The 15,878-nt window shown below is 54.0% G+C and overlaps 1 pseudogene; it reads left to right on the top strand.

The window, feature by feature from the left end:
* The first annotated feature begins 5,810 nt into the window (after nt 1-5,810).
* On the top strand, nt 5,811-5,929 carry LOC135889602 (5S ribosomal RNA; annotated as a pseudogene).
* The last annotated feature ends 9,949 nt before the right edge of the window (nt 5,930-15,878 follow it).

Below are 15,878 nucleotides of genomic sequence, written 5' to 3'. Positions count from 1 at the left end.
CCAGCATCTGCTCCCTGCTGGAGATAACACCCCCCTTCCCCCGCAAAGGAAAACAACAATTCCCCCCACCTTCAGCTTGTCAAGCAAACCCTGCTCCCCTCCATGAGGGCACGGAAATTAACTCCCTGAGGCCCACTCTGCCCTTCCCTCCAGAGATCTCAAAGCACCTTAGACACTAATTAAATTGGCCCTCACCAGGTGTGCTGTACACATGGGGATCAGTTGCCCAGAGAGGGGCAGTGGCTTGTCCTAGACCATGCAGGGATGGAGCCAGGAAGAGAAATCACATCTGCTTCCCCTGGCAATCCAAGCTTTCACCAGAGCATAAGTGGTACATCCACTGCCCCCATCACCGCACAACCCCTGTGGGGCAGGGCAAGGCCATTCCCCTCACCGTGCAGAGGGGGAGCTGAGCGCAGAGAGGCTGAGAGCCTTGCCCAAGGCCACAGAGGGAGTCTGTGGCAGAGCAGGGAATTGACTCAGGGTTTCCTAGGGGACAGGCCATACACCACGGGGCCATTCTTCCTCTCTCCAGGACTGGTCAGTTCTGATGCGCTTCAGCAGAAGACAACCAGCCCCTGGCTGAGCCCAGGCCTAGCAGCTCAGTTCATTTCTCCAGGGCAGGTCAGCGGCTTCCCCTTCCCCTAGTGTGAACGTTAACCCTTTCCTGCCCCTGCGGGACCAGAGAACAGTTTGCTGGTCCCCCTCTTAGGGCTGGTCCCCCACTTAGCCTCCCCCACAGCTCCTCCCCTCTCCCCAAAACTCCCCAGCACAGATGCAGGGCCCCCATAGTTCCCCGCAACCCCCTCCCAGCTCTGGGCCCACCCCATCTCTCAAAGGCCCATTGTGCAGGTGGCTGGGAATTCCAGCCAAGCAGTCGGCTCCCCACCAGCCCCAGCACGGCTCACACAGGGCCCCTTTGTACCGGGAGAGCCACCTGCGTGTGGGGCAGGGAGCCCGGGCACCGCCACCTGGCCTGCCCTAGCAGCCGAGTGCGCAGAGAATTGCTCTCAGCCTGGGGCAGTACGGGGCCAAGGTCCCACACAGCCCCAGTGCCACCCCGGCAGGACAGCCACGGTCTGATGGGAAACAGGACTCCTAGGTTCTTGCCCCGGCTCTGGGAGGGGCATAGGGTCTAGGGCGTTTGGGGGGGGGAGGGCTAGGACTCTTGGGTTCTCTCCCTGGCTTTGGGAGGGCAGTGGGGTCTATGGGGTTAGAATGGGGGGGGGGGTTAGGACTCCTGGGTTCTCCCCACTGAAGCCTGCCAAAGCAAAGCCCTAGCCCCCAGTAGGGGGGCTGTGATCCCCCATGCAGGGAGGAGAGGGAGCCCCTGGGGGTGTAGATTGCTGGACTGGCCCTTCACAGATCTCCCACAGGGGAGGGGTGCTGCTGGCCTCCTACAGAGCCCCAGCTGTGGAGGGGATGCAGGGACACCACCACCGCCCCCCATGCCCTGACATGGCGGGGAGGGGAAGTGCATCTTTCTGCAGGCAGGAAATGGAAAATCCTCAGTCCCGAGCAGAGGAAGGGCAGGAATTTTTTTTGGGGGGGGGGAAGGGTTGCCCTGGCCCCTCCCAGCTCCACATTATACCAGCACTAAGGAACTGAGACAGGGAAACCGAGGCAGCAGGAGAGGATGGGACCGAGCTAAGTACACAGAGCTAGGGATAGAACCCAGGTGTCCGAGCTCCCAGCTGTCCCCACCCCACTGGCTCTAACCACTAGACCTCACTCGTTCTCTGCATCTTAGACCCTGTAATGCCCCAGGGTGATTCCCTGCCAGCTCTCTGGGGACTGCGCTGGGGCTATCAGGGCTCTGCTACCTTCGGACTGGCTGGAGAGCCCCCTGAGGCAGGGGCAGGGCTCCAGCACCGGGCTGCCCCAGGATCGATCAGCTGGAGGGGGGGCACAGAAGTGGGGGAACGTTGCCCCCCTCATTCTTCTCTTCTGCAGACTAAATAATCCCAGTTCCCTCAGCCTCTCCTCATAAATCATGTGCTCCAGACCCCTAATCACTTTTGTTGCCCTCCGCTGGACTCTTTCCAATTTTTCCACATCCTTCTTGTAGTGTGGGGCCCAAAACTGGACACAGGACTCCAGATGAGGCCTCACCAATGCTGAATAGAGGGGAATGATCACATCCCTCGATCTGCTGGCAATGCTCCTACTTATATAGCCCAAAATGTCGTTAGCCTTCTTGGCAACAAGGGCACACTGTTGACTCATATCCAGCTTCTCATCCACTGTAACCCCTAGGTCCTTTTCTGCAGAACTGCTGCCTAGCTACTTTGTCCCTAGTCTGCATGGGATTCTTCCGTCCTAAGTGCAGGACTCTGCACTTGTCCTCGTTGAACCGCATCAGATTTCTTTTGGCCCAATCCTCTAATTTGTCTAGGTCCCTCTGTATCCTATCCCTACCCTCCAGCGTATCTACCACTCCTCCCTGTTTAGTGTCATCTGCAAACTTGCTGAGGGTGCAATCCACGCCATCCTCCAGATGATCATTAATTAAGATATTGAACAAAACCGGCCCCAGGACTGATCCTTGGGGTACTCTGCTTGATACTGGCTGCCAACTAGACATGGAGTCAATGATCACTACCCGTTGAGCATGATGATTTAGCCAGCTTTCTATCCACCTTATAGTCCATTCATCCAGCCCATACTTCTTTAACTTGCTGGCAAGAATACGGTGGGAGACCATATCAAAAGCTTTGCTAAAGTCAAGGAATAACATGTCCACTGCTTTCCCCTCATCCACAGAGCCAGTTATCTCATCACAGAAGGCAATTAGGTTAGTCAGGCATGACTTGACCTTGGTGAATTCATGCTGACTGTTCCTGATCACTTTCCTCTCCTCGAAGTGCTTCAAAATTGATTCCTTGAGGACCTGCTCCATGATTTTTCCAGGGACTGAGGTGAGGCTGACTGGCCTGTAGTTCCCTGGATCCTCCTTCTTCCCTTTTTAAAAGATAGCACTACATTAGCCTTTTTCCAGTCATCCGGGACCTCCCCCAATCGCCATGAGTTTTCAAAGATAATGGCCAATGGCTCTGCAATCACATCCGCCAACTCCTTTAGGAACCCTCAGATGCAGCGCATCCGGCCCCATGGACTTGTGCTCATCCAGCTTTTCTAAATAGTCCTGAACCACTTCTTTCTCCACAAAGGGCTGGTCACTTCCTCCCCACACAGTGCTGCCCAGTGCAGTAGTCTGGGAGCTGACCTTGTTCATGAGGACAGAGGCAAAAAAAGCATTGAGTACATTTGCTTTTTCCAAATCCTCTGTCACTAGGTTGCCTCCCCCATTCAGTAAGGGGCTCACACTTTCCCTAACCTTCTTCTTGTTGCTAACATACCTGTAGAAACCCTTCTTGTTACTCTTAACATCCCTTGCTAGCTGCAACTCCAATTGTGATTTAGCCTTCCTGATTTCATTCCTGCATGCCTGAGCAATATTTTTATACTCCTCCCTGGTCATTTGTCCAAGCTTCCACTTCTTGTAAGCTTCTTTTTTGTGTTTAAGATCAGCAAGGATTTCACTGTTAAGCCAAGTGGTCACGAGGCTTTTTTGGGGAGTGTGGAAGCTTGCGCCTTTCCCCCCCCACAGCCAAAGCCGTGCCAGCGGGGGGGGGTTCCTTGCCTGCACTGGTCAAGTCCCTGCCTGCTGTCCCTGAAGGGGACCTCAGGTGGGTTTTGGGGTGGGAGCAGGGGGGGCCCACAGGTCCCTCTTTCTCTCGCCACCTCAACCCACTCACCTGTCCCATGGGCCATGAGGCTCATGGAGAGCACTAGGTACCTGGCTGCTGGGTGAGCAAAACAGTTCCAATCCCTCTGGGACGTGCCCCCCCTCCCCCCCCGCTACTTCCAGTCTACGGGGTAGACAGGCAAGTAACGGATGGCAACGCAGAGTGGTGCCTAGCAGCCACCAGCCGACTCCGCGTTACCTCAGGGGGCATCGTCCCAGAAGGTGCGCTGAGAAACCACTGCCATGGCCTTGCCCATTCCCAGGGATCTGGGGCTTCCCTCTGTTCCCGGCGTGCCTGGGAGGCGGATGTGAGTGGGACCACCGACTTTTTTGCACCCTCCAAACCCCCGTGCACCATCGCGGCCACACACTTGCGTTGAGCTCCTTGTCCAAGGTTGGTCGCCCAGCTGATCCCCATCGTTCCCCATGCACTGAAGTAGCATGGAGTCGGGGAGGAAGGTCCCGGCGACCAGGGCAGACGGCCAGCCGCATGGGCAGAGTCTCGGAGGGGTGGCTCGGGTACACGCACGGAGGAAGGCACGACGGTGGCTCGGCAGTGGACCACGACTGATGGAGGAGACCCCCCCCTCCGTCGACCTCACCCCCCACAAGCCGGTGACCCTTTACGAGACAACGTGGTGACATGGCATGGAGGCCATGGCCGGTTTCCAGGCAACCTGCTAGAGAAGAAGTCAGCGACCCAGGCAGGGACGGCAGCAAGGGGTTAACTGGGGCTCCAGCGAGAGGGTGGTACGAGGGTCCCACCGATGACGGCGGCCACCCCCCCCCCACGGCCCGCGCCAGAGGTGTGCATGGAGCTGGCCCGTCGGGTGTGGTGGGGACCGCAGTGCACCCCTGCTCGCTCTTGCGACCACAGAATTATAGAATATCAGGGTTGGAAAGGACCTCAGGAGGACATCTAGTTCAACCCCCTGCTCAAAGCAGGACCAATCCACCGGCCCCGTCAGCAGGACAAACCTGGAATCACATCTGAACTCCTGGTTCTCTCGATTGGCCAAGGTGGCTTGGGGCAACCCCTTCTGGACATCCGTGAGACAACCAGGGTCCCAACCAGGCAGGGGAGCCACTAGAACCGTTGTGGGGAAAAAGGATCAGGCCTGCTGAGCCCAGGACCCGGCCGCTAGGCAAGTTGCCCAGGTCTCACCATCCCCGGCTGCAGCGAGGGGCTGCTCCCCGCCATGGACAGGCTCGGGCCCCTGGAAGTCCAAAACATTTTTCTTTTCCTTTCTCCCGCCGCTGAGGAGGGCTACCCAGGGAGAGGGCACCAACAGCTGAAGGGAGCTCTGGGTTGACCTGGGGGCTGGACTGTCCCAGGGTTGACCTGATGGCCGCTGGGAGCTGGGGTTGACCTGGTGGCCAAGTGGGAACTTAGACCTTTTCCCGGGGGCAGATCAGACTCGGCCCGACGGTCAGGGTCCGATCTGCCCCGGGGGAGCCGTTGGAACCGTTGTGGGGAAAAAAAGGATCAGGCCCACCAAGGCCAGGACCCGGCAGCCAGGCAAGCCACTCAGGGCTCACCATCCCTGGCCACAGCGAGGGGCTGCCTCTCCCCCTCCCCCTGGATAGGATCAGGCCCCTGGAAGTCTGAAAAAAAAATTTCCCCGACGCCTCTGAGGAGGGCTCCACAGGGAGGATTCACGGAGGAAGTTCTGACGGCTAAAGGCAGCTCCGATCCCCACCTCCCAGCCAGGTCCAGCCCGGGGGCCCTGCCACACGGCAATGCGACCAGGGCTCAACATTCCCGGACGCAGCAATGGGGAGGCGGGGGCTCCCGCAGGACACGATCAGGCCCCTGGAAGCACGATTTTCCCCAGCACCTCCACCCCATCCCACCTCACACAACCACAGCACGCGTGTCCATGCCAGGCTCCCCGGGGAGGACTCCGGAAGGGGCGTCCCAACTGTCAAAGGGGGACTCCCGTCCCACTCTCCTGCCTCAACGGAGCCCAGGGTGGGGGACGGGGCAGGGGGAGACTAGGGTTCGGTTCGGCAGGCCCGGGAGTCAGTAAGGAAAAGTGGGCAAGGAGGTGTGGAGCCGGGTGCCTACAGCCATACTGCACCGAACGCCCCCGATCCCATCTGATCTCGGAAGGTAAACCATCCCGGGCCTGGCTAGTACTTGGATGGGTGACCGCCTGGGAATCCCAGGTGCTGTAGGCAGCTTTTCCCTATCCGAGCAAGCTCTCTCATTTTCTTTCTTTCTCCCCGCTGCGGTGTCAGCATTTTCTTTGTTCCTTCCCCTGTCCGCCCCAGCGGAGGCCAACGCCTCGCCGAGAGGACGCGGATCTGCCCGGGGAGGAGGACGGGGGCCCCAGAAAGCTCCTCATTGCTCCTGAGCCCCTGGCTCCGCTAAGTCAGAGGTCACAGCTGGAGGTCACGGGTCTGGGCAGCGGGTGTGCGGCTCCCCCGCCCGGCTTCCTCCACCAGGGGGACACAGCCCTCAAAGTTGCAGAAGGCACCCCCGGCCCTGGGGCGGACTCACCCAGAGTCGCTTGCCCCCTCCTGCACCCAACTGCCGGCCTGCAGAACGACCACAAATCCTCCAATGGCCACCCAGGCGAGGCCTGGCTTGGCCGGCCTGGATAGCGGGTGTGCAGCCTGCTCCACGGGGGACCCCCAGCCCCCAAAATGGCACCCCCAGCCCTGGGGCAGACTTGCCTGATGTCGCTCAGCCCCCTGTGCCTCGCCGCCGGGAGCAGGCACCACCCCAGAATCAGCCGCGGCCAGCCACACCAGGCCAGGACTGCCTGGGTTCTCCCCTCCTGTGGACATCCGTGATAGTACCACGATACTACCAGCCATCAGGTCAACCTGTTTGCTAGACTGGGGTTGACCTGGTGGCCCTTTTCCCCAGGGTCTTGACCCGATGCCCGGCCCGACCTAGACCGACCGCCAGGGCCCGGCCACTCAGGCCTAGCTGAGCATGATAAGCGCCTGGGGCTGGGGAATCAGGCTCCAGCTCCCCACCCCTCCCTGGTTTCCTCTGCAGGGGCCCCAGACCAAGCCGTTGGAGGGAGCCCTTTGACCCTATGAGAACTGTGGGATGGTGCTCCTGCTGCGCCTCTCTGCCTGACCTGGGTGCTCCCTTCTCAGCTTGGGACACAAGCTTCTGACCGGTAGCAGGATCCAGTCCAGGGACCCCCTGCCCCCCCAGCTGCTCCTCCTTCTCTCTCCCCGGCCTCAGTGCTCCATTGTCAGCCTTGGAGGCTGCCTCTCAGCGGTGGCAGCACTGTGTCCAGGGACCCCCAGCTCCTGCTCCTCTCTCCCCGGCCTCGATGCTCTGTTCCCAGCCTTGGAGGCTGCCTCTCAGTGGTGGCAGCATCGCGTCCAAGGACACTCACTCTCCAGAGGCTGATTATAAAGCCTGACACCCCCTACCCCCATGACGACCCGACTTTCTAGGGTACAACTACTAAGCCTCTCCTTGCACCGCCCGGGGGACAACTACTAGGCCTCCCCGCAGACCGCCTGAGGGACGACTACTAGGCCTCCCCCTATACTGCCTGGGAGACAACTATTAAGCCTCCCCCGAGACCTGGTCCATCTTGACTATTAAGCTTTCACGGTCTGTATTCATACTGAAAATTAAGATGAAGTGAGCTTTTGCCCTTCTGCTCCACAGGATGTTTCTGTCCTCCCTGAGCTTGCCTGCATTACTGTTTGACAGGTGTACTGCCCCAGTCAAACTCCCCACCTGACACTGTCCCCGGAGAGGGGCGCGGCCAGCACTTGCCGGGCGCTTGGAGCCAGAAGCAAGAGCGGGGCTTGCCCCCCTGGGTAAGTAAAAAAACGATAAGAGTAGTGGTATTGCACCGGAGGCCTCCCACTTATTCTACACCTCTCATGTCTCTTCACAGTGCCAGCCTACAGTCAAGCTCAACAGGGTGTCGGAGAAAAACAGAGTTCTCACTCTAAGGTTGGGTCCAGCAAGTTAGATACACTTTATTCTCTAGCAATTGCATGAAGGGAGAGAGTGCACTAGGACACAGGGTTTCGCCCACCTAGGCAGGTCTCTCTCAAGATAAACAATTAGAGCCAACCTTTATACCTTTTTTTTTTTTTTTTTTTAACAGACAATGAGCAACAGCTGCATATTGTTTATACATATTCCTTCTTGATATCTTATTTCTCTCAACAATTTCTGCTATAGTCTGCATTCCATTTTTATCTTAACACAAGGTCAAAACAACCTCTCTCACAGTTCTTTCCCACTCGCTCGCACAAACCCCGCTTCTACAAATCTTGCGTTATTAGGGTTAAGGTTGGCCTGTTTCTTGCTCTGTCTCTTAACCAAACCGCACACAAATCCTCTTTTCCCTTTCACACTTCCACAAGGGTCTTCTTTCCCTGCTGATTCTGCCAAGCCCATTCCCTTGGCTGTGGTTTCGCAAGATAGTAGGTAGGGACAGTGGGAATCTTGTTAATCCATTCATGCACGTCACTAATTAGATGACGAGGCATTTGGCTACTTATGTACAGGTGTGACTACCTGCCCTTTCCTGGTTACTATACGTGGCCAGTCCACATCCAAGTCCAGTAAAAAAAAAATTTTTAAATAGGATATCAATCCAAATGTATAAGTATTTATTAATGAGTTAAATCCACTATATTAAGGGACAGGAGAGTAAGTAGCAAATGGATATAGCAGTACTGACAACTAATAATCCATTAAAATTAAAATATGGAGAAATGACTAAAATTTAAATAATAGTAGGATACACGGAAAGGAGCTCCAGGATCACTACTTGTCACTGAACATAGCCATCATATCTGCAGTGGCATATAAAACAAGTCTGCAAAGATTTTCCTTAAAATTCTTACTTCTCTCAATTCCTAGGATTCTTAAATGATCGTCATTTCCTTCGCTCCACTTGCCATAAGCCCCAATTACGAGGCCAAAGAAGTGGACATTTCTGCTTCCCGATATCTTCTTAATGTCTTCCTCCAACTCGGAGTAATAGGCAACCTTCTCCCCGTGGGCTCTTTCCAAATTACTGTCATTATCTTCCTAATGAACTGTTACATCAACCACCACTGCAGCATCCCCTTTTACAAAAACAATACCTGGCTTTCGCAAATTCCCTTCTCTATTTCTCAAATGAGGTTCTACTATTGATTTCCATCCCAATTTGCAAACTTTATCAATTACCGCAGAGACCACCCTATTGTGTCTTCTTATCCGAGCATCCTTAGTTTTAAAACATTGTCCGGATATATGTGGTACTGTTTCCCTAACCTTTCCGCACCATCTGCACATGGCATTTAGTCCCTCTCTACCTCTTGCCAATGTCTCCCTTGTTGGATAGACATTAGCCCTTAACTATAATGCGGCAATCAGCGAGGAAGATTTAATCATACAAGATCTTTTCAAAACTGAATTATTAATTGTATCATTTCTAAAATACTTGATACCTACCCCCTGACATCTCAAGTTACACCATCTAATAAATTCCTCCTCTCTCCACTTCTTAAGATTTGGTGTAACCGCACTAAGAATCAATATTTTATCAACTAAATTTTCACCGGCATACACAAAGGATAAATCTATCCAATCGTCCCTAGACACAATATGCCTTCTCCATTTACGAATGAGCATATTAGGTATTTGTACACTAAACTTAGTTAGTGCAAGCCCTCCATTTCTTCCCCTTGCATAAAATAACCCATCAGTGGTACTGTGTGGGAGATGTAAAATCTGTTTAACTACTTTCCTAACTAAAACATCAAGTTGTATAAAATATAAGCAGGAGGCTCAATTAAAAGTAAATTATAAAACAACCTAGGTAAAATATACATTTGTAAAATCATCAATTTTTGAGTGGGTTTAAGAGAAGCCTTGCTCAAGCTCTCACTCCAGTCAATCAATTTATCCTTAAGAGACATTCCTCCAACCCCTGTCCAAGGGTCTATCCTCGCCTCCAAGTATTTTTCAAATTCTCCTGGATGAACATAGTCAATAATTTCAGTACCCAATTTCCAATTATCCTTGGGGTTGATCACATAATTCTTACATTTTGCTAATATGTGAAACCCTTTTTCCCATTAACCCATGGATTAGTATTTCTAAAAAGCAGTCTAAAATCCCCAGATTTTTAGCCATCCCCTGATAAGATCCACTTAAAATTGCCACATCATCGGCAACTGCCAATGACGTGACACTATTCCCTTGAATATAAAACCTCGAGCCCTCGGATTCCAATTTAGGTAACAAGGGATCAATGGCTATATTAAATAAAATTGGAGATAAAGGGTCACCTTGTTCAACCCCACTCCTTATTAAAATGGACTCGGTACTTTTATCACCCACTCAAACCCTAGTAATGCAATTATCATATAGGTCCCTAACAATTTCTATAAAGTGTTCATCAGTCCCAAATCTCTTCAGGCCGGACATGATATGCCCATGTCCCACCGAATCAAAAGCCTTAGCCAAATCAACAAATACTATGGCTAATTCATCTCCATTCTGCTTTGCTCCCCTTATTAAATTATGTAAAATTGAAATATTTTCTTCGCATCCTGGAGCAGAGATAAATCCTTTTTGTCTATTGCAAATGTTAACTGTAATCATCAAGCTTTTAGCTAAAATTTTTGTATACAGCCTTATCCACACAGATCCTCTTGTTAATGGTCTCCATGAGGATAGTTTCATAAGTTCTTCCTCCTTTTGCACTTTTGGGATTAAAATAGTTCTATTTTCTTTAAAAATATCCGGGACTTGCCTATTTAAAAACCATACATTAAAAATCTTAGTGAGAATTAAAGTGTCCAAGTTAAAAATATCCCATAAGTCATTCACTGTAACCTTATCGGGGCCTGGGGCACTATCTTTACAAAACTCTCTCAGGACCTCCCTAACTTCATCCACCGAAATCGGATGTAGGTGCGTGTCCCTGACACTAGTTTCCTACCCTAACTCCTTTGCGCTGTCGTGGCTGCAAGTAAGAACCTAGCCCTAAGTGTCTGCAAGTGTGCTCCCCAACAAAACAGCAAACCCCGACAATAAGGCACTTACTGGTATCAACTAGTATCAAAGTAGGAAGGCTGAACAAATTTTGAATAGCCTTGAGGAAATTGAATTATTATTAAAGGAAGATCAGATGAATTCAGTTGGGTGGGCAATGACAGAGAAGTTATGTAAGGCTGTGTCTACATTGCCACTTTCAGCGCTAAAACTTTGTTAGTCTCTAAGGTGCCACAAGTACTCCTGTTCTTTTTGCGGATACAGACTAACACGGCTACTACTCTGAAACCTGCTAAAACTTTTGTCATTCAGGGGTGTCAGGACCACTACGGACCTCCAGCAGAGTTTCCTCTGGCTTCGCCCTGCCCAGGCATAGTTCACCATCTTTCGGGTCCCAGAACGTACGCTCATGCTCCACCTCCCCAATGGGGCAGGCGAGACGTTAGAACAATTAAAAATCTACATGGGAGTGAGGGGGGCTCTCAGCGCCGGGGGAGGGGTGGAGATTTTCATGGAAGGGAGTTTAGGAGATAAATGAGAGGATTTTGCTCCAGCAGAGGGAGAGGCTTGGCAGTTTCATTTTTACCAAGTGAACCCCCCGCCACACACACTTTGCTCCCTGCTGCTGCTCCAGCTCAAACCCCACTGTCACCCCCAGCATGTGACCTACAGCTTCCTGCTGACAACGCCCTTATATATCAGACACAAAATGCCCTAGACTGCCCCTTCTCCCAGTTGTGCCCTCCCCCGACAGAGCCCAGGACAACCCCTACCTAGCTGGATCTCGTGACAGATGAGTGAGGATGCGCGTTGCTGACACAAGGAGCCAAGTGTGCAGGCACCCAAGCAATGTAATAACTGTGCAAGTTCGGTGGACATAATTCTGTAGTACAGACATTACCTTAGTATTTCAGTCCGTGCATTGAGATGTGAGCGTAAAACATCCACCCACAAATGCAGCAATTGAAATCCCCCAATTTAATATCTCTGCCCTTTCCAGAAAGTCATAACATTCAGTTCATTCTTGCTAGCAGAGGGAAAATTCAAGTGACGCTAATGTTCACGATTGATTAAATAATGTTTAGAGTTTAATTAATATAATAGAAAAATAAATAGTGATTCCTCGACACAACACCACAAGGTGAAATAGGAACAGAGACAAACCTTGTCAGTAAAGTCTCTTTTCCCCAAAGATCCTCAAAATATTATTAATTCCCATCCCACCTCCATAGGACGTCTGTGCAGGTTAAGTGCCCTGCATCCATCTTCCCATTAGAATTGCCCTTGTTGGACATTTCCAGACCTGGACATTGGTGAAATACAGAATTTGAACAGCAAACCTGGCTCCTTGCACCAAGAATGATGTGGGGTTTTCTACCTGTCACTTTCTCCTTTATAATACCACAGAGAAAGGTTTTTTTCAAAAGCCAAACCATCCCCCCACCATCCTCAGTCAGCCAATGAACTAGGGGAAAGGTTATAGATAGCAGAGACCTTAGAAACAGTTAAGTAACAACAAGCCCACCAGACAAAGTGGCCGAGTAGTTAAAACAATAGCCTGCTAATCTTTTGTCATCCTTGTGAGCAGGAGCGGTAGAAGCCCCCTGAAAGTGTGGGGGCCACAGGCTCCCAAACTATGGCCCCACCCCCCGTGCTGTCCCCTGAGGCCCCATCCCACCCCTTCCCCCTAAGCTCCCACCCTCCCCCAAGATCCCAACCCCACACCACCCCATCTCCCCAAGATCCCGCCCCCCGCTTGCTCCTCTCCACTCTCCCACAGTCCCTTGCCCTTATGGCCAGTAGAGAGTTGGAGGGCATAGTCCCCCCACCTTTAAAAGTTGGGAGCCAGGCTCCCCTGCCTCCCCCCCTGTTCCAGTACCCCTGCTTCTGGGACTATTTTATTCTTCCCCCATCTCTCTCAACTAACCATTTCCCTCCTTCAGCTCAGTGACAGCCCCACACTCTTTGCTTCCTACACACAAAGATTCACACACAGACCTTGCAGGAAAACCTCACCAAGGAGTCAGAAGCACCGGAAGTGCTGGAAAACAGAGGAGAACTCATAGTGGGACCCAGAGAGGTTCCCCAGCAGATTAAGGAGATCCCCTGCTGCCCAGTATCATCAATTTTAGGGAAGAACCAATTGGCATTGCTTTTGGGAAGCTGCCCTGAATCAGATATAAAATCATTATTCAATCTGAGATACGGTTACAGCATCCACAACCCCAGTGTCACAACTATTGAAATCGTTTGGTCCTTATATTTTACAAGCCACAGAAATAAAGGGATTTGAAATAAATCCCTTTTCAGAGTCAATGAGGACCTAAGGCTGGTCTATACTAGGGGGAGGGATCGATCTAAGATACGCAACTTCAGCTATGAGAATAGCGTAGCTGGAGTCGACGTATCTTAGATCGACTTACCTCCCGTCCTCACGGCGCGGGATCGATGGCCACGGCTCCCCCTTCGACTCCGCTTCGATTCCGGAGTCAACAGAGAGCGCGTTCGGGGATCGATTTATCACATCTAGACGAGATGCGATATATCGATCCCCGATAGATCAATTGCTACCCGCCGATCTGGCGGGTAGTCTGGACGTACCCTGAGGTATCTTGGGTCTTTTCATTTCTTAGACTCTGGCACCATCGTGTGGCCATTTAATTTTACTCCTTATAACAGTGGTCACCAACCCGTGCATTGCGATCGACTGGTCAATCCTGGAGCCTCGGCCAGTCAATCGCAATCTCTGGGCCGCTAAAAGTCCAGCAGCGTAGTGGGGCTCAGAGGCTGCCTGCCTGCCTGCCGTGGTCCCATGCCGCTCGAGAAGCGCCTGGCTGCTGGCACATCTCTGCGACCCCTGGGGGAAGGGATGGGGGGTGAGGCAGCTCCATGAAGAGGTGTCCTTACCCATATGCAAAGTACGCAGCTGCGTAGGGCACCAGGAAACTTGGGGCACCAAATTTCCTGGTGCCCTGCGCAGCTACGTACTACTCCTGCCCCTGCCTCACCTCGCTCCGCCTCAGCCCTGCCCCCATCCTGCTCCACCCCAGCCCCACTTCTTCCCGCCCCTGAGGACTGCAGCCGGGCTGGGCCTGCACTCACTGGCAGAGGGAAGTCCAGGGACCTGGCCCCAGCCGCGCTGCTGGTGAGTGCTGGGGGGTGGTTCCCCCCTTCCCCCTAAGCCAGCCCTGCCCCCGCCCCCCGTGGAGGCCTGGGGCCTGCTCTCCCCCCCCCCACGGGAGGGGGAGGGGGAGCAGCGTAAGGCTCCAGATTAGCTAGGGACGGCCCTGGCTCCATGTGCTGCCCCTGCCCCCAGCACTGTTTCTGCAGCTCCCATTGGTCAGTGGTAAGCGCCTCCCAGCCGGAGTCTGCACCTCACACCCCCTCCTGCACCCCACAACTCTGCCCCAGCCTGAAGCCCCCTCCTGCACCCGAACTCCCCCCCAGAGCCCACACCCCTCACCCCCTCCTGCACCCCAACACTCAGCACCAGCCTGGAGCCCCCTCCTGCACCCAAACTCCCTCCCAGAGCCTACACCCCTCACTCCTGCACCCCAACCCCCTGCCCCAGGCTCATCCCAGAGCCCCCTCCCACACTCCAAACCCCTCAGCTCCAGCCCAGAGCCTGCACCCCCTCCCACACCCCAAGCCCCTGCCCCAGCCTGGTGAAAGTGAGTGAGGGTGGGGGAGAGCAAGCGACAGAGGGAGGGGGAAATGGAGTGAGCAAGGCGAGACCTCGGTAGATCCTGGGTTGATCTTAAGTTCAAAAAGTGATCTTGTGCGTGAAAAGGTTGAAAACCACTGCCCTACAACTAAAAGATTTATTTTGCAAAGAAATATTCTGTCCCTGGGGAAGACCCAGGAGCGGAGGCTGCATTCATTTTATCTACAAAAAAGGGATTGAGATATTCCCCGGGCCCCTCGATCGCAGGCAGCCTGTCTTTTGTGATGCTGCTGCCCATGCAGCTCAGGCCTTGGCTACACTGGCGCTGTACAGTGCTGCAACTTGCTGCGCTCGGGGGGTGAAAACGCCCCCCCCCCAGCGCAGCGAGTGCAGCACTGTAAAGCGCCAGTGTAATCAGCGCCTGCAGCGCTGCACGCTACTCCCCTCGGAGAGGTGGAGTACTTGCAGTGCTGCGAGAGAGCTCTCGCAGCGCTGGTGGCGCGACTACACTCGCGCTTCACAGCACTGCCGCGGCTGTGAATTCTGAAGTGTAGCCAAGGCCTCAGTCCCAGCCACCACTTGCTGATGATGCCCCCCAGGCCCAGCTGGGTAGGGTGTAAAGCCCTTTCACTCTGCATTGCCTAGTTTCCAAAACTTGGAGGGACTTCAGCTGCTTATGTCCTGTGGGACCCTCCATCTCGCTCCCAACTTAGCTCCTACGTGTCCAGGGGCTCTGCTCCCAGGAGAGGGACATTGCAGGGGGCTGGGTCCCTGTTTGCCTTTTGTCTCTTAACATGCACCAGGGTACCTAGAACTGGGTGTCTGTGTGGAGCTGCCACTCACCGTTCTCTCCTTTGCCACATCTCTCATTGAATCCAGCATTTCTACTGGCCAGCATCAGCATCCCAACACATCGCACTTGCCTTCTCCTGCCACAGAGACAGTGTCCCTGCCGCGTGTCAACTGCCAGAGTCTCTGCGAGCTCAGCACTGGCTGCCCCTCTGTAGCCTTGGTACCTAGACTGTGCAGCTGGGACCTTCCCCCCCCCGGGCTCAGGGATCCCCTCCCCCCTCCGGTCCCCTTCATCATCGGCCACCCCCGAGCAGCGCCGGGGCGGGATTCTCACTAGGGCCAGGGGGACTGAGCAGCACAAACCCCCCTGGCTCCAGGGGACTGGGGCCGCCTCTGGCTGCGAGCAGGATTCAAAGCTGCGCGGGGGAATCTCAACGGCTGCACCGTGCGCCCGGGACAGCCGGCCGAGGGGTAGCGAAGCCTCGGGGTCCGGGGAGAAGGAATCGGGGACTGACCCCATGGGCAGTGCGAGCGCAGCGGCTCCAGCGCTGTCCAGCTCCGCCCAGGCGCGTGTCCCGCCCCGGGAGCAGATCCCCAGGGGCTGCGAGTCAGAGCCTCTATCCTTCCCGCCCAGCGCATACGGCCCCTCCTCCAATAAAAGGCCGAGTTTGACAGAGAGAACTACGCTT

This window comes from Emys orbicularis, chromosome 15 (assembly GCF_028017835.1).
Source record: "Emys orbicularis isolate rEmyOrb1 chromosome 15, rEmyOrb1.hap1, whole genome shotgun sequence".
Lineage (NCBI taxonomy): Eukaryota > Metazoa > Chordata > Testudines > Emydidae > Emys > Emys orbicularis.
The sequence above is the reverse complement of the archived record's forward strand: the minus strand, read 5'-3'. Positions and strand labels throughout refer to the sequence as shown.